Source organism: Amia ocellicauda, chromosome 2, assembly GCF_036373705.1.
Source record: "Amia ocellicauda isolate fAmiCal2 chromosome 2, fAmiCal2.hap1, whole genome shotgun sequence".
In the NCBI taxonomy this organism is placed as follows: Eukaryota; Metazoa; Chordata; class Actinopteri; order Amiiformes; family Amiidae; genus Amia; species Amia ocellicauda.
The window spans coordinates 9,968,869-9,982,651 of NC_089851.1; the positions used below are offsets into that span (position 1 = coordinate 9,968,869).

Below are 13,783 nucleotides of genomic sequence, written 5' to 3' on the forward strand. Positions count from 1 at the left end.
ATTGTCTTACATGTATACCTACACACATACATATGTTGGAAAAAAGACTGGAAGTGACTATTGTTCTTTCTTTTCTCTATAATCTGCATGAATATGAATAATGTTATTATTGCATTTCCAGATTAGATTAAGCACTGTACTAAACATTGTAAAAGACGTTGTCTCATATATGTGATGTGATTTAACATTGACATATATTGTTTTTAAAGACGCAGATAACACATAATTCCAATAAACATACCAACTTAAATACATAACCCCCAGAATCTTAAAATGCATTACAAATTATAAATTACGTCTTCCGTTTTTTTCAGATCCATCTATGTGATTTTATTTACTTATGTGCAACAGAGAAGACACCTGACAGCAGAATATACCTTTTTTATAAAAACTTTTTCTTGTTTACTTTTTCCCAAGGGAATTCGTGATTGACACAAATGGAAACCCAATGACAAGCGAAGATTACCAGTTAGTACCGCCTTGTGGGTCGAAAATTAGCCAATCAGGTGGGGGATTAAGGCTCCCACTTCCGCCAGGCTGTTCCATTGATTGAGGGACGGACGGGCGTCTGGCTGGGAAGGATCACGCTCGGAAAACAAGGATGCGGTCGAGTTAGGGTAGAGATTCGGGAAGAGGAAGATCTGAAATCATTTGTACGAAGAAAAGGAAATACACAAAACCAAACAGACCTGCCAGCACTTTGGATATAGAAGCCACGACTCGCCAGAACCTGCAGAAAGAGAAGCAAAGCGACCGACTTTGACCGGACTCGTGTATTATTTGCGCTACAAAAATAAACACGGAACATCGTGTATCCCGAGTAAGTGATCTCAGTCATGCATTTTCCTGTTTCGATTATATTGTTGAAACTGCAGTCAGTAGCGTTGGCTATTATTGTGTAATGGCAGAGGCAAAGTTTTCGCGTTGCACACTGAAGCAGTGCATTTGCACAGTGCAGGTCTCATTAATCCCTTTGTAGTATTTCTCGCTGTGCATCACAGGACGTTAACGCGGAGTTTGACACTGACAGCACCGGAGCTCAGTCCGGTCAGCGCAACACATGCAAAACTTTCCTGCCTCGCAATGCGATTTATTTCACTGGCAAATAACCTACACAATCTCTATACGTGCGTACACAAGATTGAGAGCTTTTATTGTATGTCATGGCAATTGCAAGATGTGTTTGACTGATGGGGTAGTAGTGGTGGTGGAAACTATTGTGGCAGGTTTCTCCGCCTGCTTGGGGCAGATTATGGGATGGCGTATATGGTTACGCTGTTGGTTGGGTTGTATTTTTAGAAGAATCGGAGGTGCAGAGTTTCTTTCCAGGATCTATGTCATTTAAAGTCGCTATTCCTTGTACAGGGAGGTGTGCATCTGAGCACGTTTGAAGTCAAGATTAATGTAGCCTTTATGTATGAAGAGACGTGGTATGGAAAGTCGCTTGCAACGATTTCATTCATGGTTCTTTATATATATATATATATATATATATATATATATATAACTTTTTATCGTGCAATTTCATATTTCAGCATTACTACCTGGTTTCCTGTACAGGTGCGCTAAAGAAACCAACACATTATTTACTTTGTGGATGAATTTTTCGGACGGTGGCAATTAATAAAATGTAATTGCATTACAAATGTTTTTTTATTTTTTTATTTTTTTTTTATGAATGCCACATACCTGACCCTTTAAATGCATTAAATCACCTGGATAATCTTGTTGTCAGTGGATACCTTATATAGCTTCAAATCACCTAAAAGTGCTTTAGATCCCAATTAGTTTCTGGTTGCCAGTCTGGACACCAGACCAGATTTATGAGAGTGCATGCTTTTGAACTTAAACTACAGCATTTAAAACAAATGCTCAGATTCAAAGCACAGTCCACTTTGTCAGGGTTTACATTTTTAAAAAGTACTTGATAAACTTAGTGTAGAAAGACCATTGTTATGTGTTATCCCTGCAAATACTATTTCAAGTAGTAAGACAACAACTTTGAAGCTAGGTTGAGATTAAATGCGACTCCTTGCAGAATGAGGTAAGGGAAAGGTTGTAGTCAGGGCTTCTTCAGAACCATGTGAAATTACAGTTGGACCCCAGATAAACTCAGCTGTGCTCAGTTTCAGGTATGCTTTTTATTAAAGTTAAAGTGATTTTTTGTGTAATATTCCTCTGTGTCAAATGCATACTCTTTTGTGTCCAATGCATCCAAAATGTATCTAACTTGCTACACTATTGTAATCTTTAGTCACCTGTATTTCTTTTCGATTAGCCCTTATTAAAACGTGTTTTAACATTTTAACATCACTAGCTCGGAGAAAACCATACAACTTTTAAGCTACAGAAGAATTTATTCTGATATTCTAATATAGAGAACATGAAGAATACTGTAATGTAATGAGTAGAAAGGAAAAAATGTCAACAAGTTAGTTGACACATGGCTTGGTTGCTTGTTCCTTTCAATTATAACCTTAAAACTGTCTTAATCTGTCTCTGTGGCCCTTAGTTGTGTTCTGTACTGAGTTTAAACTGATGAGAAGATCAGTGGTGCTTGCAATTGGCAACCCTGGACTAGAATGGGGAAACAATTGTTACAGCAGCATATATAGGCACTATAGACTAGACTAGTGTCCGACTGCACTGGTTTCTCAGTGTCGCTTGTGATCAGCCTTCTGAGTTACAATCGACTAGTGGAGTCAAGTTTCTCACGTGAGTGTCAAGGTATGGTATTCAAACTGTTTGCTCCTGTATCTACTGAAGTAGGATCAATGTGGTCCCCTGCAAAAAAAATAATGAGGATGTCTGAAAGAGAGAAGCATCAATATTTTTTGAACAGGATCAGTATAGTATGGCTTGTAGCGATTTACACATCAGACCACAGTCTTTGTGTTGGTTTTATATTTTCATCTATTTTCATTCAGCAGTTCATGTCTTCTTTAATAAACCTCCCAATGTGGAATTTCCAGCTCTTGACTGAAAGACAGTCCTCTTTTTTCACACTTCTATCAGTAGCATAAATGGCAGGACTGTGGCATTGTGGGTAGGATTAATGCTATTCTTGACCAACATTCTTCAGGTTTGCAGGCCTCCGAATAGCTACCATTTTGTTGCAAACAGAGAAAACCATGATCTAGTTTCAGCAGAATTGAATGTAATTCTTAGACTGTCTTCAGCTTCAAATCAAGACAAGTGCCCAGCACTCTTACTATCCGCTCATTTGTCTTTTGGTTTTGCTTTGTGGTATATTTCTGAAAGCTGGTCATCAATGAGTGTACCCGTGCAGAGTGACACATAATGTGAAGGTGATGCAACAGACTCCTGAGTTCATCAAATGTAGATGAATCACCTGTATATCATGCAGGAACATTTTAGAATTATTTTTTTAAGCACATGAGTACTGTAGCTACTCTTTTTAACAAAATAACACAATAGTACAAAATGACAAGTCAGTGTTTTGACCCATTTAAGGCATCCCTGTTACTTTCTTGATAATGTGCAGGGGGGAAAGAGAGCATTTTAATCAGGTATTTTGTCAGAGCCAAAGGAAATGGTATATGGTTTTTGACATATTCAGGTTAACACATTCTTCTGTAGTCTTAGAGCAGGATGAATTCCATAATCTGAAGCATAAAAACAATAAAATGTCAGCAGAAAAACAAAACCTCTCCCACTTTATAGTGCCTGTGCTCAGAAAGGCAATAGGTTTCTGCTGCAGTGTGAGAAGTTTCAGTACGGTAACCTATTCAGCAATTTGACCCCGTCATTGTTTGAGGGTCCAGTAATTGCTGGGTGACGGGGCTCCTGTTTACTTGTGTTATCTTTATCTAAGTAGAGATTAACCAAATTGCTTCTCATCTTTCATGGTCACGAATCCTGCCCTGAATGTTCTGTTTCCTCATCAATATAAAATGACACCAGGACTCCATAGAGAAGTGTTGGAATGAGGCCATAAAGCACATGTCAGCTGTCAGACACCACAAGTCACATTTGATTGCTGCTCATAATCTTGAGAATCGGCTTTCCATTGGCAAATCTCTGGAATGGAGAAAGCCAAAAACCTGTCAAGGATGAGAATGCTTTACTGTGACAGCGATGAGGAAGGATTAATACAAAAGTTTTTCAATCACTCCAAGAGAACTGAGAGCTCTCTCTCTTTGTCTCTCTGCATTCACCTTTTTACAGGTGTACATTTTTAATTATTTCTTAACTATTTAACACTTATTTGGGGAGTCAGGGCGGTACATTAAATCTGCATTAACAGTAGATCGCCTGTAAAATATGTATCTTCTTTTTTATGTTTAAACGTTTCCATGGGTTCTCTAGTGGTTTAGATAGCTGGTTATGTTTCATATTGTTATACATAAATGTTCGTATGCAGATAAATAACCGATTAAACAGTGAAAAGTGACGGAGAGCTTCAAGTTCACGAGTTGGACTTGTAGCACGGTAAAAGGTGTTTTTGAAAATGCCCAGGTACTGTAAAGAATAAGCCAAATTTGGAAAAAAGGCAACAGACGCAACCAAGCTGGTTAATGGAAGGGCCAAAAAATAATACCAGAAATAAAAAATGTAACCCCCGAAAACGATTATTATAAATGTTTCTCTGAAACTTACAAGATTAGTTTTTTATATGCATACTTCACATTTTCTGCAGATATGTTTAATCTATTGTACTTTGATCTATTTTTGTATTTAAAATGTGTAGGAATATATTAATCTTATTCAAGCCCTTTGATAACAAATAGGCTCCTTCTAAACATTCTTCATCCAATCCAGTTTTTCAGCAACACTTTCATTGATAAGGAACATTCCAATGAAGGGTTCAGCTGGTAAGAGAGGTTGAAAGAATATTTTTAATAAAAGCTTTTTTGCAAATCTGGCATAGAACACCATTTACGGCTGCCTCGCTTGCCTTTGATTAAATATTTAAGGCAACTTTCAGTGTAAGTTCTACAGCATCAAAAAGAGTAATGTTTTCAATAAATAATTCAGCGTTATTTGGGAAAAATTATATAAAAATAACCAAGTGGGTCTGCTATCGAGTGTTAAAAGGAAGGATTGAAGTGGACAGATGCTGTAATTGTCAAACAATTTTGGTTAGCATAAAAAAAACAGAAGAGAAACTTAATTATACAGGCAATAATATCACAGAAACAATAATATTACAGAAAAGATGGTGAAATGTGGCTTTGAATCTTCAGAAGAAATCGAATGGGTCATTAGAAAAATGATCTTATTGTTTTCAAATATTCTGTCACTGAAACTAGATTTATTTTCATTTTTCTTCCTCGGCCTCTTAGTACTAAATCTAATATTGGAAAGACTGTGCATGTTTAATTTACTTCCATCTTAATGGGGCCTAGCAGATGAATCTTCAAGAATGTGCACATTTAAACAGGTCATTTGTTCACAAACTGCGAACTTCAAACTTCAATTTCTCAGTAAGAATTTGGAGACATATTTGAACAATCTTTTAGTTTAATGCTTTGAATATGCAAATTCTGACGGTCCCAGAGTTGCTTCTCTTATACAAGTACAATGTGTAGTCAAGTCAAGCACTTATCATGTATGCATATATCAGAAAAGTCTTGTCAGTGTGCACTGTTTCACACATCAAGTAGGCCTATATATTTTAAAGCTGTGCTCAGATTATGGTCTACTTTGAGATCACACTAATGCAATATGGCTACCACTCTGCAAGATGGCATGTTAATGAGTTATTTTCTTCCTACTTCATTACACCTACACCTATCTTTGTGAGATCATATAGTCCTTTTCACTCCCATTACTTTAAGCTTAAGTCATAAGGAAATAGTCTGGCACTTTTATAAATTTAGGAACAGATTTTGTTCCAGTGCAGTTGCTTTTTCTTCCTTTGTGCTTGATTTTTCCACCTTATCCATTTTTAAAGCCCCTTTTGCTTTGGAAAGCATGTTCCCAAGCACTTTGAGAGAAGTGTATGTTTTTAGAGGAAGCACCAAATAAAATGTTAAAGAGATCAAATGGAAACTTGTTTTAGTTATTTCTTTCTTTACTGCTGCAGTGAGATTTATTTTATGTGAAACAAACCCCTTGATCACCGTAATTTGCTTTCATATGTCAAGTTTGATATTAATGTAGTAATGAAATCACAAACTGTTTTAATATTTTTAGTTTTGTAGATTGTTAAAACAAGTCTACATTTTTGATCAACATCCCTAATTCCCAAATAATGCCAAATGCAATACATCTGTTTCAGTTTTGCAAAATGTATACCGGAAGTCACTGATCATGTATGTCTGTAAACATCAGAATATTAGTTTAAATAGTTTTTGTTTGATATTATTGAAATTAGATAATGCAATGCACAGTGAACTCTAACATCAAATTAAAATTATAAAAGTATAGCAGTTTATGCGGTCTATATTACATAAATGATCAGCTTTGTACTGATAACTAATAAGTCGACTGGTAATCTGCAAGCTCTCGCACTAGGGAAATGAAAAGCAGGGGGAACAACACTATTTTCAAACTGCATTTGCACCAGCTGACTGGGTTGCATGCTCTTTTCACTCATCTAACCTGCACCTTGTCATTTGTGCTGATTGTGGGGTTTTTCTTTGTTCCCTGCTCTGGTGGAGCCCTTCGAGCCCATGGTTCCCCTCTGCGTGATGTACACTGTGTTCTGGAGGTAATCCCTTCTTTGTCACCATGTCTTCTGAAGTGTTTTCAGCTGCGCTCCCCACGTGCTGCTCTCCAGCCAGTTTACTTAGCCACTGCTCCCATCATTTACATGTGGTTAAACATCAAGTGCGTTTTTCCCATTGCCGATATCCCTGCTCAGTAGTGTTAGCATGACTGTCTGCAGTGGAGTGCAGGGACTTTTACATCGAGTGCCATTAATGTCCTCCCCCCTCCTAAGGAGAACAATTAGGGTAATCTTCCTTCTAGTGCTGACATATTACCACTTGCTTGCTTGCCACGACTGGATTCATTCATTGTATAATTTGCTAAGTGGTACAAAAAGCTCTGCATTGCATTTGAAGATGCACAAGGGAATACAGCTCTTAACAGACAAAAAATTGAAAGGTCCCTTGGGCTTATTTTTTTCCTTTCCTTTATAATTGTTTTCATTGTTGGCCATGAATAGCATGTTTTCGTGGAACAGAAGCAAACAATATAAACACTGTAACACTGAGTGAAAGAAGTCAGTTTCCTGAAGATGACATGTATGAGTTTCTTACTGGCAGTGTTTCACAGTTTGCCTGCAGATTAAATTTTTTGTTGTTGTTTAAGTGTTCATCCCTCTTTTAATAGAATTTAAATTCTCCAATAAAGTTTTAAACATTTTCTTGTTCAGTTAGTTAAAAATGTAAGTTATTGTGTCTGTAGACCTGTATTGAGAGCTATTTAAAAGTTTATTTAATTGGTAGGTGTGTCCTGAGGTACACTGCGCAACATCTGTTCAGCAAGGCCATCATTTCAAAGTCAAAGATACAGTAGTATCCCAACAAAGTGCCGCACCACAGCGTAATGTTGAAGAATCTCAAAGTAGTGTTTCACCACCGAGTTGCTTTAACAAACACAGAACACAGCATGTGCCCTGAAAGTCAGTCAGCCACATTTTCCTGTGCATGGCAAACGTGTTATTATACTAGAACGTAAATATGTCAGTTTCAGAAAACTGGTACTTCTCTCACCACAAATTACTGCATACTCTTAAGTATCTGCTTGCAAAATGAATGTGACCAAATTTCAATTACAGAGAGTGGAAGTTGTAGATCAAAAGCGGTGGCTGGCCAGAGGGGTGGAGCTCTGTTTACAGGCGGGCTTCTGCAGGATCTGGTGTGTTAAGGAGTGCTATGCTGGCTATGCTGGGACCTACCTTCTCTCCTGTCTTTGAATCTGCAGGCTTTTCTTAATTTGTATTCATTTATATATTCTCTATTGGTAAATTATGACTGATCTGCAGAACTGAACCTTAGATGACCTTTTACAGTTGTTTTATTTTCTATAAGTGTGTGAATTAGAAAACAATTCCATAGTACATCTGTCTGTATCACACACCGTATCTGGGCTTCAATGTGTGCCCATATGAGATGGAGATGCATTCAGTCAGACCCGAGAGTCACATACGAAGACCTACCTTCTACAGAATATTCAAGCTTGCATCTCATTTATCTTAATTTAGCGCATTGTGTTCTCTTTGTCTGTTCAGCAGGGTTTTTTCCAACTTTCTTTTATTCACTGTGGTATTCCCTTGATTATGAAAGCCTTAGGAGACTTGTGGCACTGAATTTCAATGAGATACGCTTCATTGTGCTCTTTAGAAGACACAAAAAGCGAAAGCATATGCAAAACAAACAAGACGCACCCCTGAACAATAGCAAATGGGACATGCGGACTGGATGTGCTGCAGTAGACAATCAAACAAAGATAATGGCTGCTGTTTACAGCTGTGTAACCAAGATGTGAGTCTTACATTTATTTTTATGTTGTTATTATTGAAGGTCTTGGGAGTACTGTAAGTTCAACATTACTTTTTCAATTAAAATTGTAATTAACAATCCCACTCTGGTGGTCTTGATATTAATAGACAATGACTGAACCTGCAACATCGGGTTTTAAACCGTACATGATTGTACCGCATACTCAGTGGAACACTGCTCTTTCTGTGTGCTCATGTGTGGCATATGTGTTCACTCGCTTTGGACTTGTGCCAGTCCTGATCCTAATGCTGCTGTCAAACCGAGCACTGTACAGTAGCCTACTTGTAGTATAATATATTCAGGCTCTAGAACATTGAAATAGAAAAAGAAGAGAGATCAAGCCTCCTCATTCCCTCTTTGATTACAATCTTGCATCCTAAATTGTGTAGAATGCACTTTAACTGTACCAGACTTATCTACATTTCGAGTGAATCATGAACTGCTCTTTGTAGTTCGGTGCTACGGTCCTGACTGGAAGGTAATTTGCCTTTACATATCCGTGGGAAATACAGCCTATCATACGGTGCTGTGTTTCAGGTAATAAAAGCTTGCTGATCTCGTCTAATCTGATGGATTTACACTGGTGTACTGTCTGAACGACTAGTGTGGTTTATTTAGTATTCATGAGGATATGTTGGAGACCTTTTTGTAGGAACATTTGGTATGCTTGTTTTAGAGTCCTTAATTAGGCAGAGTAGGATTAGGCTCTGTGTCCCAATTAAGGAGTGAACACCAATTGTTTTCTGTTTGGATACATCACTGGTTATGCAATGTTAATCTCCAAAAAAGGAAGCCATTTGAGAAATGAACAGGTTCTGTGCAATGTTGATTGGAAACCAAATTATTGTTAAAGGGGTCAAAGGTTCAGTAATCTTCCAGTTCTACACAATGGACTTTTTCCCCATGAAACGTCAGATCACCATAACATTCAAAAAGAAATGAAAGCAAGAAAATACTACTACTAATAAAACCGATTGGGAGACTTGAGTTATTGTCTCTCCCTAAGATGTAAATCTGTAGAAGGCGTGAAGCCTAAAATGTAATTCAGACATTCAGCTTTTCAGTCATTAATTCACACCAATAAAAACCAAACCGCTATTCCTTAATAAAGCAGTCAAACTAATTAAGATGTTTCCAGGTCAGATAACATTAAGCAGATGCGACTATCACTTGCTTCTCAAAGTAATTCTGTTATACTCTAATCGCTTTTCTTTAGCGTAACCTGGTGATCTTCTTTAACAGGATCATTGAAAGGGCACCAATAAGAACAACCTTAATTTTCTATAGCTTTTTTGTTATCACCAGCATTTTATGCCTGATCAGGTATACCTTTACAGTATCATGAAACATTTCAAGCCAATGAAGCAAAACGGCTTGTCGCATGATGTACTTTCAAAAACATTGCAAAACTGGACAGACTCCAGAGAAAGGCGAGGGGATTCAAGGGCTGAATCCCACAAGTCAAATCCTGTATACAACAGTTGGTTTTTAAAGCTGCTCTGGGAGAGATGTTAGAGTACCTCTGGCCAAGAAATATTATTTCTGCAACTATGTACATTATTGTACTGAAACAGTTGTCCTTAAAAGGGTTTTTAGTTACTTTTTAGAGATTTCAGAACTCATTGAAAAATTAAGGTTTCAACTAATATTTTATGGGCACCAAAAAAAGAGAATCCTGTTTAATAAGGTGAAAGGCAATAATACTTGAGACTCACAGGAAGACTGGGTGAGACATGATCTTAGAAGGCTGCCTACCTCTGCTTATGATTATTGACCTTGCTGTTTCCCAAACAGGTGCATTGACCCCCACACCTTCTGGCTTACCTTAAACCCCAAATTTGTGTCCATATTTCCTTGTTTTGAAGATGCTTCTTTACAACAGACGTGAAATGATCACACACAAAATATGCTTATTTCAAGGAATTCAGTAGTTGTGACAGTGGCTTCTTCCAACAGAATGCTTGAAATAAGATTGGATATTTGTAACTCTGAGGTTTACTGTATCATCACTACCTCAGGTAATATTGAATGTTATTTTTTTTTACACTGATCAATTGGTTTTAAACATGATGGATTTCCTTTCCTGGAAATTGCCAGGCCCAGTTTTCCATAGCTTGGCTTCTAAGAACTGACCAGATATGGTGAAAGCTAGTAATGTAGTAGACAAACTGTAAATCAGACATGTCCCAGTTTACTCTATTAATATAGCAAACCTTGGCCTTTATTTTCTTTATTCTCCAAAATGTAAGCTACTTTAATATTTAGGCTAGTCACAGTGGAAAGTATTTGAGATTCTAAATACCTTCATCTCTATTTGAAAAGAAATTCCTTGATGACTAAATGTTTTGCAGCCAGTAAACTCCACTTACTCACATCTTGCCCTCATTAGAGGTGACTCTTACAGAACTCCTTTTTTCCAGTAAAACGTGCATTATTTCTATTCTTGCCATGTTGAATTCCCCCACTCTTCTGTCATAATGAACCTGGTGTTATGATCATTCTTTTCTGTCCCATCGGTCTGATTTCAAATCAAGATGTGCTTGTCCAGGGGAGTGTGTGCTACATAGCAGTCACATGATTTGTAAAGAGCGTTGCAGTAGGACAATTAGCTGACCGTGTGCTCAAACCCTCGGGCACTGTGTTGTCCCTAGTGATACCAATAACAGCATTGGGCCAGGGCAGTGTGGGAAGTAGGGACTCAACAGCGTGTTTTTCCTCTCTGCACAGCAACAGTTTTGAAATGCATAGCCATAGCCTGGGATTGGCAATGTCCTGGCTATTGCTGTGAATGCAGAATGGATTAACTCCCAGTTTGGAGGTGAGATTGAAGATCAGATTAATGTTGCATATTGATTGAACTCTCTAATCGTACCGATTAATGTTCTTCTCATGTTGTCGCCCACTCTTACTGTGTATTAATTTCACTTGTGTTTTGGGCTTCCGAAGTCAGATTGAGTATGAAGGTGTCTTTAAAATGTTTCTGCTTGTATAGCTAGTCTGAGGTTTGCTTTTTTTTAGGTGATCGTCAGTTGTCAGTGTGGGGTTGTGGAAGTCTTTCTGGCCTTTGCTGGGCAGTTGTAAATGGATAATGAACTCTCTCCACTTTTCTCATTTGGCAAAACATTTTTTTTACTGTATTATTTAATAAGATGACTACACTATCCAAGGTGATATACAGAAAATGTGTCATACAAACATACAGGGTATCAAGGTCATTTAGTGATGAGAGAGATGGCGTTTTGTAGTCCAAATACAATCGCAATTTTAAATTTTATTTTATTGTGAAAACTGTCTTGTATTCAGGAATGTCTTCGTTGCCAGCTGTGAAGTGGCTTCAGTGTCCTGTACCAGACGCAGGTACAGTAAACCCTGTTATGTCAAGCTGGTTGAGCTCGGCCACCTGGGAACTGGGCAGCCCTGCTGGCAGCCGGTTAATAAATCTACACATGGTACAGTAATCCAGTAGGGCACCCACACAGGCTGTGGCTTCATCGGAAGTCAAGCGAGAGGCTCGTCTGTGCAGTTTTTAACTACAGGGATCTGGGCATTAAATGCTTCCTTAGTAGGCCTTTTGCCCTGCCCATAGTTTTTAGGGCTAACTGCCTACCCTGAATTGTCCCCAGGTGAGAAAATTATGCAGTTGAAATGAAATCGTAATTTCTAATAAAAAATGTATAAATTAAATTGATTATCTCTATTTTGATGCATGAAGTGTGGTGGGGGGTCCCATATGATAAATGCACTCTACTTTTAGGTCTATTCTGAAAGTACTCTTGTTGCTGTTTAGTAATGCAACACAATTCATTTTTGTTCCTGGCATTCTTTCATAGAACCAGCAGTCTGTCATGCTTCATCAAGTATTATTATTATTATTGATTCTTTAAGAATGGTGTCTTTCTGGGGGTCACGCACAGTAGCTGAGGGGAAAACACCCAAACACACCCTCCTCCACCCCTTCTCCCCTCCCCCAACAACCCCACACACTCATGCACTTGTCTGATGGAGGCATATTAATGAGAATGACATTATGCTGGCCTGTCCTTTTGGAAATAAAAAGGCCGTTCCTTTCAAGAACAGGAATGTAAGACTGCTTGGAATCTGTCCAAAAAAAGAGAAAATAATTGGATCACAGAGAGAGCATGGAAAAAATGCTTGTTACTTACAGTTTATGGCAGTTTACATTTTGAGCCGTACTCTTGGGGAAATTAAAGACACCACAGCTGAATTAAAGTAAATATATTGATATCCCAAGGGTATTTTGAACTGGAACATATTTGTTTTGCCTGACGTTTCTGGTTCACATTATATTTTGATGCTTATATTGGTCCTAGTGCACTGCTCTGTTTTGACATTATTTGCCTCAGAAGCTTGCCACACTCCCAAGAGACCACAGGAGTGCTACACACTTAGCAGACTTATAGTTTTAACTTTTTAGATAAGTAGAAATGGGTGGGGTTCATTTTGTTCCATCTGAAAGAATTTAAACATCTGTGTTTGCAATTCTGAATATTTGTATAATGATATTTGTGCACGTGGTGGTTATAAAAAAAAAAAATGCTTTGAGGTTTTGTTCTTCTAACTTATAAATGCCAACGTGCATTTGAAAATGCCCTCTTCTGTTTAATTGTTATCATTCAACGGGATGTCCTTCGACAAATATTAATTTATATCAGATTTGTTTTCAGCAGCACATGTGAACTTTTTGTTAACACTTACACAAACTACAACAAGCCTTCACCGATTCAATAAAAGGATCATTCAGACCATATAACAAGCAATGTATGTCTGCTTCTGGTTCAATGTTTTTGCAGGCATCCGTAAAATTATTAAATTATCTTTTGAAAATTGTCACCCAAAAAAAAATGCAGATCAGATTGTTCCATCTATTATTTTAAGGTTAAGCAAGTGACAATTGTCTCATGCTAAGCCATCGTTGAGTCATCCTGATACTGACGAAAGCCAGTATGTCAACGTTTTGGATAGTTAAGAATGTTAAAAATGCTGACCTTAAACTACACGTTTTACTGTGTAGCATGGGGAGAATTAAACCGACCATGTGGACCTTGTTGTTTTATAATAGAACCTTTTTGAGGCAGTGGAAATTAAACAAGAAATGAGTGCAATGAGTTTGATTTAAAACTGTAATGCTATTATCATACCCCTGATCAATTAGAGCATACATCTCTGTAGGGCACAAGCCTTTCCCGTGATTGTTTAATGATAAATGAAATCCCAGCACGACTTCTCTGTTAGTTGCATAAGTGGTAGCCAATTTAAAACCATGGCCTGCAATCACTGAATACCTTCCA

The 13,783-nt window shown here is 37.7% G+C and overlaps 1 protein-coding gene across 6 annotated transcripts in view; it reads left to right on the forward strand.

Annotated features, from left to right (window-relative positions):
* Positions 1–539: 539 nt before the first annotated feature.
* mpp7a (MAGUK p55 scaffold protein 7a) overlaps positions 540–13,783 on the forward strand; it is a 93,202-nt gene continuing 79,958 nt past the window's right edge. For 4 of the 6 annotated variants that reach the window (XM_066717842.1, XM_066717865.1, XM_066717870.1 and 1 more), the window contains exon 1: positions 540–820. The gene's annotated coding sequence lies outside the window, so the exon portion shown is untranslated. Of the gene's footprint in view, positions 821–11,273; positions 11,293–13,783 lie in introns of those variants that run through there. The other 2 variants (XM_066717875.1, XM_066717849.1) reach the window with 2 other exon arrangements.